The sequence below is a fragment of the Calonectris borealis genome, chromosome 7 (assembly GCF_964195595.1).
Source record: "Calonectris borealis chromosome 7, bCalBor7.hap1.2, whole genome shotgun sequence".
NCBI lineage: Eukaryota > Metazoa > Chordata > Aves > Procellariiformes > Procellariidae > Calonectris > Calonectris borealis.
The window spans coordinates 2,815,472-2,828,003 of record NC_134318.1 but is presented as its reverse complement, the minus strand read 5'-3'; the positions used below and the strand labels follow the sequence as shown (position 1 = coordinate 2,828,003).

At 41.6% G+C, this 12,532-nt stretch overlaps 1 protein-coding gene across 4 annotated transcripts in view; it reads right to left on the bottom strand.

Moving 5' to 3' along the window:
• RNLS (renalase, FAD dependent amine oxidase) overlaps positions 1 to 12,532 on the bottom strand; it is a 76,596-nt gene that overhangs the window by 60,249 nt on the left and 3,815 nt on the right. The window lies entirely within an intron of this gene.

The window sequence follows — 12,532 nt, the reverse complement described above, 5'->3', positions numbered from 1 at the left end:
ACACTGACATCTAAAGGTATCTATTATGGGATGCCTTATGAAAATGTTTGGGAAGTGCTAGCACCCTATAAGGTTCTAACAATATAGAGATGAAGAAACGTCAATTTTTATACCCAGGAGGAGACAAATTCTCACTTTCTCTCAAACCTGAGATACTTTTAAAAGTTTAAGATTCCACATCATACCACAAAGAGATGATAACCTCCTGTAAATGCACAGGAATATTGACATACAAAATATTGAAAGTTACCAGAAATTGGTATTTCTGAAGTTTAAGCAAGGATTAACTTGGTAAATCACATGAGCTGAAATGAAAGTAAGGGAAAGGACACTGAGGCCCTAGGAACTTCAATTCAGTCAGTATTTAATTCTTCCAATGATCCTTTGCAAATAAATTAAAATATTCAAAACCCAAATTTGAGGCAACTTTCCTTGTTTCAGCAGGAATTACATGTCATCTCCTTCAAAGTAGAAATTAAGCTCTTGCTTAGACAATTCTATCTTATGGAAGTGACCAACCTTTTCAATCGAGTTGGGCATAAATTCTAAAAGTAGTTCAGCTACTTGAAAACAAGTGGTCATTTCAAAGTTAATTTTTTTGCCTGCTTCTAAGCTGTCTTTGAGAATAATACACATTATAAAACGCGCATGTTGGTTTCAAGCTTACTTTTGCAACAAGCAAGCCTTAATTCAGAATAGGTGAAAGGGTTTTCGATCAATGTTCCAAAATACACTTCCAACTATGCCAGTGAGAAACGGATATGCAAACAGCCAGCAAATCTATTTCTTTTATGTTTTACAAAGTCGTACACCACTTTCTTGTTCTGCAGTCACTTAACAGTCTGCAAGACACTTACACCACTTGCTGTCTGCACATAGGTCATTTAATAAAATCTACTTTCCTAAATTTCCACAGGCAGCTACCCTGTTCTCCCTAACGTATAAATCCAACGAGAAGAGATCAATAAATCCTTCTTTATGTAAAGGTATACACTTACCCTCTCATACCTGTCTTTACAGAGGAGCACCAATCAGCCAATCAACCTCCCCTGCCTTGCTCCTTACGAAGGGAGAGCAGGGCCCACGCAGCCTGGAAAACAAGCTTTAAAGCCGCCAGCGAGAGGGTTACCAAGCTTAGAAACTTGGTTCAGTCCAGCTGTATTTTTAAAGCATTACTTTTGGGAATAGACTTGGAGGTTACTGGTGCAACACGCTGATTCTGGAAAGCCTTATTTGCATGTCCCTTTTTTTTTTTTAATAAATCAAGTGAAAGGATAACTTTAATCCCTTTAAATAAGGCAATACGTTCTTTATATTTTTAATAATTTGTAGCAACTGAGTCCATTGCTATAACATAGAGTGCTTCATCAAGTACGTCAATAAAGTCGACCAATCACACCTTCACTTCTCACCTAGCCTATTCTATTTCTTAAATTAAGTAAGCTTTGGGACTGTGAGACTGCCTGCTTACCCTGTTGGACAGCAGTGGAATGGGAAAACAACTACGCACATGGTGCTTCCTGAAACATAACCAACATTCAAGCCCACCCTGATCACCCTAACAGGTAATCCTGATCAGTGATATCCAAACACTTCCAACCACCCACCTGACAACTGCTAATAAGCTACCAACTACTGTTTTATATCTTCTTTCCATCAAGTTTTGCATATGTGAGGACTTCTCATCTGGAGTGAGATAACTCATCATTTCAAAGATCAAAATTTCAGTACTCAGTCAATAAAATAAGGTGCAAAAGCAAAGCCCAAAACACCTTTGGGGCAAACAGGAGATGTTTGAAGTTTACTACATTCAACTGCTATACTTTTATTAGGTAGTCCAGCCATTACAAATGATATGAATTTAAAAAATAAAAAAAAAGTGAAGCAGTACTTAAAGTTGTTCTGCAAACCACATGTGAAAGAGTTCTCAACCCCTCAAAACATCACGAGATGGAGAACTGATTGGGCAGATACTGGAACAGCTGCTAAAGAAAACAGAAATTCAGATAAATTAACTCAAGACCCAAGGATCTTTGGGAAGTCTCACATGTGACTTTTATTGTAAAGCTCAGACAATGTTTACGGTTTTCAAACAAACTACTAAGGTACGTGACAAACGGAAGACCTTACCTCCAGGCACGCTATTTGACACAGCACGCTCATTCGCACAGACTTCAACCTCCGCTCCCGGCCATCTGATCTGGCAGAAGTCAGGTGAGCACCCACGGTCATCTGCTAGCTCCCGGGAAACTCGTGTGGGTCAGAACAGCAGAGCGGGTCTTAGGATTACAAGTCTTGGAACAGAGCTCGTTCTGTCAAACGTACCACCAACGTTAACCCACTCTTAAAGACAACTCATGTCACAAAATACTGGAAATAACAGTAAACCTGAAGAAAGCAGTATTATCAGTAACTTCTGAAACACTGGGTTACAAAGCCAGATTCTGTCTTGAAATGATGTGAGAACTACACTAGTCACTGAACAGTTTATAAGGGCTTTTTTTTTTTTTTTTTTTAAAGAATAGAGTCACAGGAGATCCACGGAGTGCTTTGAGCGTCTCTGTGAAGGTGGATTTAGCAGGGAATTCAAATCCTAAGGAAGAGCAAGGCAACCAACAGTAAATGCAGGCTTCTAAGGCAACGCAGGTAAACCCAAACCACCTTACAGCTAAAATACTAACAGGATAAGATAATATTCTGGATGGAAATTATAGAAGAGAAAGGCCACTGTTCTCAGCCTCTCTGACAACACAAGCCACTGCCAGTGCTGCCTGGTCTTTTCTGCTACTCCACCCCCCAACCTGATTTCAGTTGGGTTGACACGGCTGCCTGCTGGCCACGCAGGGAAGAGGATTAAGGAACGGACCCAGGTTTTAACCTGGTAAGGAACAGAGAACAGGCAGAAAGAGAGGAGACAGAGGAAACATGCCTGTATCCTAAGTTTCACAGTCAGCTTCAACCGACCCAACTGCAAATTTCTAAATAGAGGGGGGGTTCACATCTCTCAGGTTTGCTCAGCTCTAGAGCTCACACGGCCACAGACTAAACCAGACCAACCTGCCGACATGAATGCAAACGTTTTCAGTTCTAGGATTTTTCCCTTAATGTTAGTTTTCAGCCACATAAGTGAGCTGACCCGTCTGACACCTTTAAGGCTGACAATGTGCATTGCAAGGCTTCTACAAAATAGAAATCTCTACCATCTACATCATCTCACCTGATGGCACAGGAAAAGGAACAGAACTTAGTTTCCACAAAGGGTCTGAGGGTAAGTTATTCCGGAGGGTTTTTTTAATACAAAAGCGTACCGTACATTCTTGGAAATTATGATGCCAAGTGTGAAAAGCTGACTGCAAGCTCAATGCAAATTTTGTTTGACTCAATGGAGCCAAAATCTCATTAAGTTTAAAATTAATACTATTTTTTTCCTGCTCTAATCCAGATGTGGACTGCAAAAATAACTTAAAAGTTTGCAGACATATCTGTGGGAGGTAAAGACAATCTTTATAAAGAACGGTCTCAATTACAGTGGTGTGAGTGGCCAGCAACTATTAAAAAACCCCTAGAAATCCATGAAAACCCATCCAGTCTAGAGGCACTGCCTAAGCTATGAGAATATATTAAAATGCACATAGCATTAAAAAAATGTGTTCCAGTGAAGACTTCTGTCTACCTATTTGATTGCAGCACTAATTAAAAAAAAAAAAATCCCAAAGCAAGCAATTAAATGTTAAGACTGCTTGCAAACCTGCACCAGACTCTTCAAAGGTTTTCAACTCTATAAAAGCAATAGTTTGAGTTGTAGATTTCACATCAAAATGAAGGCTATAAAGTCAAAGTCAGCCTATGGTCACCTTTGCACATTTCTCTCCCAAGTATGCTGAGCAGGTGTGGTAACAGGAAAGGAGGGAGAGCTTTTCTAAATGCATTTCCCCCACCCCCTAAAAAAAGAAAAACAAGAGCAAAACTTCAAACAAAAAAGGATTTTACTTAAAGGGAGAGGTGAGATATACATTATCATTGTTTCCCAAAATCTACCATCAAAACCATTTTAGATTTAGGATTTAAAAATTCAAGTCTGACATAAAAGCCTTAACTAGACTTACTGAAGAATAAGTTCTTAGTAGCACATCCAAGCTTCTTACAACACAGAAACCATCAGCTCATTAAACACATGTCCCATGAGACACAAATAAAGAAGTTTCAGAATTGCTCAGTTTGGTCACATTTTTTTGGCAGGGAACTTTTTTTTTTCTCTTTAGGATCATGGCAAAGAGCAGCTTTGGAAAGACTTCTCTATCTAAACACAATCCCTGGACAGTACCAAAGACTGTCTGCTGTTGGGAAAAACTGAGAGGGATCTGTGTTTATTGTTGAGATAAACAAGTTTTAGAGCATTTATTTGTTCTGTTCCAAGCATGTCCTGTGTTCAAATACCATCACCTTTACCATTTAGAAAAAAAACTAACGTGTGTGTATGCACATGGGCTCATGTTTAGCCGATCCGATATTCCTGGGGTCCCATTCTCTATTTTGAGATACACTACTGGAATGGCATAAAGAGGCTAAACAAGCATTAAATAAAGTTCTGTGATCATGTCCCCTGGTATTAAAGCACTCTGCCAACCAGCATAGGCAGTCGGGACAGGAAGAGAAGCATGTCCAGGTTACAGTAATTACAGATAGCCAGATTAGGCTGAATTAAATGTGTCAACACACAAAAGCAGCACTGCCTTACGTGTCAGAAGTAACTTTTTTAAAAACCGGTTTAGCTAAATCAGCACAATCTGCTGCCAGTTTAATGTGCAGGTGCTCTGAATCTCTCCTGGGACTACACAGGAAACCTAAGCTTAGAATTCAAACCACAGATTCATGAGCATTTCTTTGCTCATACAGTTCAATCACTTGCACAGCTCCTGTGCTGCTCTCCTATCCTTGCTGAAAGTGCATAACGTGCCTGTAAGTCTGTGGGCCACATGGTGAACTGAAGATCACACCACTGATCCTGCTAAAAATAACTCCCCCGCCTTTTGGGGGGAAGGGGGCGGGGGGGACTGCGTTATTGTGGTCCCACAGACAGTTGTGCTGATACAGCTGACTCGCTGGAGGTAGGGTAGAACAAGTAATAGGGACTGCTGGAAGAAATGTTTCTGCAACGTTACCAGCCGCTAAAAAGAGATGCTGTGAGGGAGCGAGACCCCCTCTGCAGGGTTTCTGTTTAAGAGGTGTCATCCTGGTCTGGCCAAAGGATCTAATGTGGGTTCCCCTGGAGTGGGAAGCAGCTGCCCCACTCCCTCCAAGTCTGAAGACAAAAGGCAGCATACTTTCCTCTTCCAGCATTGTATCTTGCTTTTCTCTTCTCTTTTACTCTGAGATCTGTCAAATCAAAGTTTCAGCTTTCTACCAAAGGCAGGCAGTGTGGACTGTCAACAATAAAATGCAAAGTAGTCCTTTATCTAACCTATATTCCGTTTCATTCTCCTTTTCAAACCTCTCATGCTCACACACAGCGGGTTTAATCCTCACATTTTCAGACAAAGAGGGTCACTGGAATCGGTGTGGTAGCCTATTTGACTTTTGATAGGCTTTCAGTGTGTTCAATTAATAACTGCAGAACAAGTCCACTATAAGCACTCTAAAGAAACACCTAAAAATAGGCTAAGTAAAACACACACTTAAGAATACACACGGCCTACTTTGATTTTTTTTTTTCCCCCTGATGTGCAATTCCAGCTCCAGTAGCCTTTTTTTTTTTTAAAAAAAAAAGTACTCCCTAAGAAGGGAGGCTATAGCTGAGCTGCAGAAGGCAGAGAACACGTAACCACTTCGCCTGCTTTAAAGGCTGACGTAGTGGTTTCAGTGGCAGCTGAACAGACAAGCGTGCACTGCTCCTCCTTGGACCCTCCTCTGCTCCCACCCCCTCCTCTCTGCCCGCCTTCTCATGCTTGTCAGACCATTCCATGAGCTAATCCAACTCCCTGACCGAGCAAAAACAACCCCATACTTACATATACATTTTTCTCCCTCTCCTTGCTGGACTGGCGAGTCAGCTCAACTCACAGGAGGGTACAAAACGCTGCAGTGGAAAAGAAGAGGTGGAGCCGCCAGCAGCAGTGGGAGGTAGGGACAGGGTGCCATTCCCTGAATCACAGGTGAAATTCACAGCCAGAAGCGAAACAGAGAACAGCTCATCGGAACTGCGAGGTTGCAGCTAAGGAGAGCTGTATTCCGTCCGGCTGCATCGTGCCAACAGTTCTCCCATGGGCAAGGACAGAGGGTTTCACCACAGAGCAAGATGCCCCGTGTTTCAGCTGCAGCACTGGTAATCCAGACAACGCCCTCTCGCACTTCTATCAGTGTCTTGCCCAATTTTACCAACACAGATCCTTCCACTGTCACAGCCTCAGTCAGCACTAGGATGCTTCAATGTCAAATGAGTGACAGGTTTTTAAAGGACCACATTAATATCAACAGCTAGTCTCGTGCAAAACTAATAACTACTTGTATTTCCAGAAAGCACAAATATTTGCATGGTGTGACCTCAGCTCCTAAGGTCTGATAAGTAACTAACGAATCAGTGTACATGTTTAGACTAGACATTTTAGATATGTTAGGTAATGAGAGCAAACTCAAAGCCTGGATAAGCCCTGCTGAGATTGCTTGGAACTGGAACTACAAAATTCAGAATTTATCATCATGCTATCCAAAAATAAACACATTCACTCAGCAAGAACCTGGGACTCATGAAAAATTATCAGAGTTGTGCTTTCCTAATTCACATTATAAAGCCTCCCTACGTAAATACAGTCCTATTTTACTTGTACCTTCTCATCAGCTTGTATTATTTAAAACATGTGGGACATTCACACAGATGGAAAAAAAAAAAAAATAGGTCAGGCTTGAAACAAAAGCCAAGCCATTCTGTTTTATTAGCAGATTAAACATGCGGAACTGTAATTTTAAATTCCAAGTAAAGCAACTTAATGAAAACATTCTGAACACACAGATAAAAACTACTGCAAATCGTTGCAATCTTTAATTGCCATGTTGCCAAATGTCTTACTGAAAACAGAACCGATAAAAAAGTTTGTCAATCTGATTTAAAAACGCACAGAAAAGGACTATATTGCGTAGTGATCATATGGAATCCATATAAATCTAGGATTTTTCTAACATCAGCAGCCAATATAATAGCCCACCATGTTTGAAATACTATTAGATAATGAACATTTGCAAAACCTAGTCCTTTCATTTGCAAAGATCCTGCTTTTAAGCAAATTTATTCCTTTTCTGACACTGAATTTACATTACAAAACTCAGAAACATTTATTCATTTTCCTTTTACCTTCTGCATAACCACAATATTTACAACAAAAACATATAAAGCCCAAATACAAATAAGCGCACTAAATTTAATTTAGTTATTCAAGCTGAATATCCCAAACATCATTTGATTGCTGCCACCTATTGTTGTTCCAAACATGCTGCAAGGAGCTAACCCTTTTCCCCTTCTGCCTCAACCCAATACTAGTACTCAGCTATTTTAAAAGCTTAGAAAGTTACTAACTCTGCACATACCGCATGTTATGTAAAGAAAGGAAAGCAGGGGAAAAATGAAGACATTGCAAAAAGATTTTTTTTTTTCTCTTTCAATTAATTTTGTTCGGTCATTCTACTGTAACTTCAAGTAAACACAGGACACACAATTTCTGAATGGAAACCAACCAAATCAAACTGGTGAAGAGTAATTTCATCAGATACCAGTACCAAAGAGCCCTAAGAATGCCTGTTTCACAGATTACCAATTCAACAATTTTACCAGTTTAAGAGATTTCAAAGCTTATGACTTCCAGCAGCATTATTACTACTTCTGTCTCTGCTGTTGCTAAATATGCAACCGGTAAGTCTATTTGGGCATGATAGCTGTAGGAATGAATAAAGGTTGAAAATGAAGATGAATAAAGATGAATAAATCTAGAAAGATTGGCCACAGGCAAGCCACTTCCTTCCCTGCCCCTTTTCAGTTAAGAATCGATAAATGCTGGCAAAATTCAAAGAATACAAACAAACCGAACAAAAGAATACAAGTAAACAGAACAAAATACTTTATAGATGTAAATACAGACATATATATACACATATATATTTTTTAATATATATAAATAAAAAAGGTATGTATACATACTAACTTCTCCTTTAATCTAAGTTTTGGCTTTACACTCATAAGAGAAGTAATTCTGGAACAGTCGTTTCTCACACAGTCCGTTTAAAATGATAATTCTAGGTTGCCAAAGGCTGCTTAATTCTGTCTCCTCCTAAATGCATACGGCTTCACAATGACATAATGTTCAGGCTCATCTAAGAGGTTAAAGAACAGGAAAAAGACAAAAACTAATAAATCAGCCTAACAAAAGCTTTAGTCTGCAGAGCTTTACGTATTAAAATGGAAACTTTGCCACTGAACATAAAATTTGGGAGAGTCATTATTTCAAAATCTTAAATCTCTGAATATCATGTAAATAAATGAAAACGATTTTCAAAAAACTTGGGAGGCGAAAGAAGACCTCCCTCAAGTAGGCTGTGATTTCCCCTATCAGCAGTCTTCATTCTTAAAGCCGGAACACAAACCCAAGAACCAGTAAGCCATCTCACTGAAGATAAAACTTTGGTCTGTTTCAAATTGATAAGCCTGATCTCATTTGCTTTCTGCAACAGGGTATCAAAGGTGTCTAAATAAAGATGTCCTAAAGACATGGAGATAACATTTACATTTACAAGTTGAAGAGCAGAACAGCCCCTGGACCCAAAGGCACCTACATGAAGATAACTCGATGGCCAGGTGCTGGCCGTTCGCGTGGTCCAGTGTAGGCACACACACCAGCGCTGCAGTGCAGAAGAACTCGCAACACACAGCGCAGGATACTTTTGTTGAAGCACCTAACTACAAATACAGGAGCCTAAATTTCAGGATACATCTCTGAAAACACGGGCATAGGTGTCCAAACTGTTTTGTTATTAAAGAAACATACTGCGTGTTTACAGCAATCACCTACGGGACCACTGCTTAAAAATACAATTTTCAGACAGCAAGGGGAAAGTACCAATGTGACAGAGTCAATCGCGAGGCTCGAACAGGAAAATGGCGAATTCCTGCAAGGGGTGGATTACCACTTCTGGCTAGTCATTTGAACTCTCCAACTCAGGTTCTTTTACGCACAAATATCAAAGGCTAATTCCAATCCTTACTAACGGATCAAAACACCACCTACTTCACATAGCTGTTCCTTTGCACCTTCACTTATTTTACAGCCTTTATCTATACATTAACGCTAACAATCCCTCATCAAAATCCATTTAAAACTTCATTTGGCTTTGAACTGATAGATCCAATTATACCTGTGGCTAATACAGAACCTGGCACAGGTCCACAGTTAGCAGTTCAGTCTCCAGTGTGCAGCAAAACTGACGTGAAAAGGCATCTCAGAAAGCAACCTCAGATAGGAAAAGGGGAGGAAAATTATGGAGGTTATAGGATATGGAAGATCTTTAAACTAGCTGCCTCTAATTAAGAAGCTGTCGAAGTAGGGACGATACACTGATGCAAAGGAGGGCGGGCAGTAAAGGCTAGTTACAGTCAAAAACAGGGCAGTTGGGGAAACGGCCAAAGCTCGCTCCATTGACACTGCTCATCACAAATCACAACAGAGACCGAGATTAACATTACCACAAGGTGCCAAGCCACGTCTTTCATTTAGCTTCAGTGTCTGTCTTCTATATAATAAAGGCTTTCAAGAACAGCAATTAAGGTAGCTGTACTCCTAAATCCTGCCCCGCTTCACTTTAAGCCCCTTGCCTGCAGCCTCAGAATAGTTACACAGGACCTTTCATCTGGCCACACAGGCTGCTGTTGCCAGAAGGAGAAAGCCCTCCCCTTCCTCCAGCGCTGCACATCCCTCATTTCAGCTGCAGCCTGAGCACAGCAGCAAAATGATTCCTCCCACCCTGAGTGACAGCGAGGGGGAAGTCTGCAACAAGGAGCAGGAACCTCCCCTTCCAGGAGCAGCTGGAATTGTTAGTTTGAATACCGGGAATGCACAAACACGTTTTCCATTAGAACCACCAAATTTTGTCTCTGGATTTGGAAGACCAGAGCATACAGATGACTAAACTGCTTTACAGGTAAGGAAGCAGCCTCAGCATATGTGCAGGCTAACACTAGCGACCAGGCAGTCGCTCAACAAGTCAGATCAGCTTGCATAGCCAAGTGAAAACTAACATATTCATTTGCACCATCAGAGTCAATTTTGGGTCAAAACAGGGAGCAGATCTGACTCCCAGCGTGGTACCCACTCACTAGTGCCGACAGAGGAGGCAAAAGCAGGACAGCGTCAGCGTGGAGGGGAGAGGAGGACTATTCCTTTCAGCAGCTGTCCACAGTTAACTACCTTAAGCTTAACATGAAATTGCATCTTAAATCCTAAGAGAGGTGGATCCAGAAAACCCCCGTCCTCTGTCAGCAAAACTCAGCTTTTTGACATGCAATCAATACAAGGTTGAGATTTAGAGATACAGTGATGTACCCTGACCCTCTGCAAGTCAAAAAGGATCTGACACGTACGCCCTCTTCAGGCTCTGAAACACCTGGCTTACATTATCCTCACCTCTTTTCCCCTCACTTCTTAGCCTAAAGAAACAGTAGTAAAAAAGCCAATAGCTCCAATGCTAAGGAACTCCAGGGTATGTGGAGTCAGCCCTGTTGCCCGAGATGGAGAATTAACAACTGGCTGGAAATCCGGAAGCTGGTCTCACACAGGGTACAGGCAGAGAGAGGAAGAGAAATGGGGAGAAGGGGAGGAGAAGACAAAACCTCTCGATTCCCTCAGATAAAAGTTAATCCCGCAGTTACACAGCAGATTAAGAAAAGGATGTTGTTGAAAGCATCTGACAGTTCCAGCACTCCAAGAGCAAGTGAAATGAACTGTTCACCTTAACTACATCTTCTGAAGGGGACCTGCCCACTTTTTGGACACGAAAGGATTTAACTACCCCAAGAAAAACAATGTGCAAAGACATCAACTCTGATTGAGGAAGGCCTTGAGATGCAGGCTAGAGGAACCTTGGGAAGACTCTGAGAAAACAGTACTACACGTTACCTCTACTTTTCTTCTGTTCCCAGGACATTCACTATCAACCACCGTTAGAAAGGACAGGATGGGCCAGACCCACACTCATTTACCCCAGTAACGACACCACTGAGCAATCAAACAGCCACCTCGTTACACCCGTCCCCACGTGCTTGTACAGTTTGGGCTGTTGAGGTTTCCCATCTGCTGTGAGCTGAGCTAACCGAACTGAAGTAGCTTGAGAGTCAGCCATGACTGCAAACATCTCCGAGCAATATTCCATGTCACGTTGTCGTAATAAGCCTAACAAAAAAATCAAGATGATGTCTCTCCTTGCAGACAGGGAAACGGCCCAATCCATCGTAGTTGTTATACATCACTCTCCTCCTACCTTCTAATGCTTGCAAAGCCATGCCTCAGTTAGTGACCAGTCGATGTTTTTAGCATTAGTTTATTGTATCTTTATATAGCGGAACAGTACACATGTGGCTATTAAAAGGAAAATATGTAATTCTGAAAAGGATCTCTATACACTTACCCTGCTCATATGATTCAGAGTATGAAGTGAAAGAGCACACTCACTAACCAAGAAAATTCCGTGGGATACCACTCCTTTCCATGGTAAAGGGACAGGGGAAAGGAGAGAGCTTATAAAACGACGAATAGCAGAGAAGTCCTGTTCTTACAGGATATTTATCTCTTTAGGCACAAAGCTTAAAATAAGAGATTGTAATGAAAATACTTCTCTTCTTTACTGTGATCAGACATCACTTTTCCCTTTGCTACCATAAGACACCGTGCTGCAGTTCAACGTCCTGCTGCCATCTACCCTCTTTCCCCACCCCTGTCCTCTTCTTTTCCCTCATACAGGTCCTGGTTACCATGAAGCAACTTCAGACAGAGCCTGGCAGCTCACTCTAACCACCTCCATCTATTGCTCTGACAGCTTTTAACAGACAGCTTCCAAATCACATTCACATATTTAAACACATTAAAATCCAAGACACAGCAGAGCACAAGGAGCCAAGCATTAAAGTCAGCTCTTCATCTTTCAAGCACTGGTGGTTTTTCTACAAACCAGAGAGCAGAAAACCCACAAATTTTAAAGTGTCTACTTCAGCAGCTGGCAGCAGAGAGGCAACAAGCCCCGTCTGACCAGAACTGGCTCAAACCACATGGATGCCCCTGCGCTGCTGCCGGCATGCTGAGTTCAAAGAGAGGTTATTAGCCAGGCGTAGCATGTCTTTGGTACGAGACTGCAGCTGAGGTGATAAATCCACAGCCCGGCGCACTTCAGATGGCTCTGCCAGGCAGCACAGGCCTGGCTGGGCTTCCTGGCTTCTGCTCAGCATCAGCCCTCAGAGCCATCTCCTGTAGAGCTGCACCAAGATCTCTGCCCTGTAAATCCT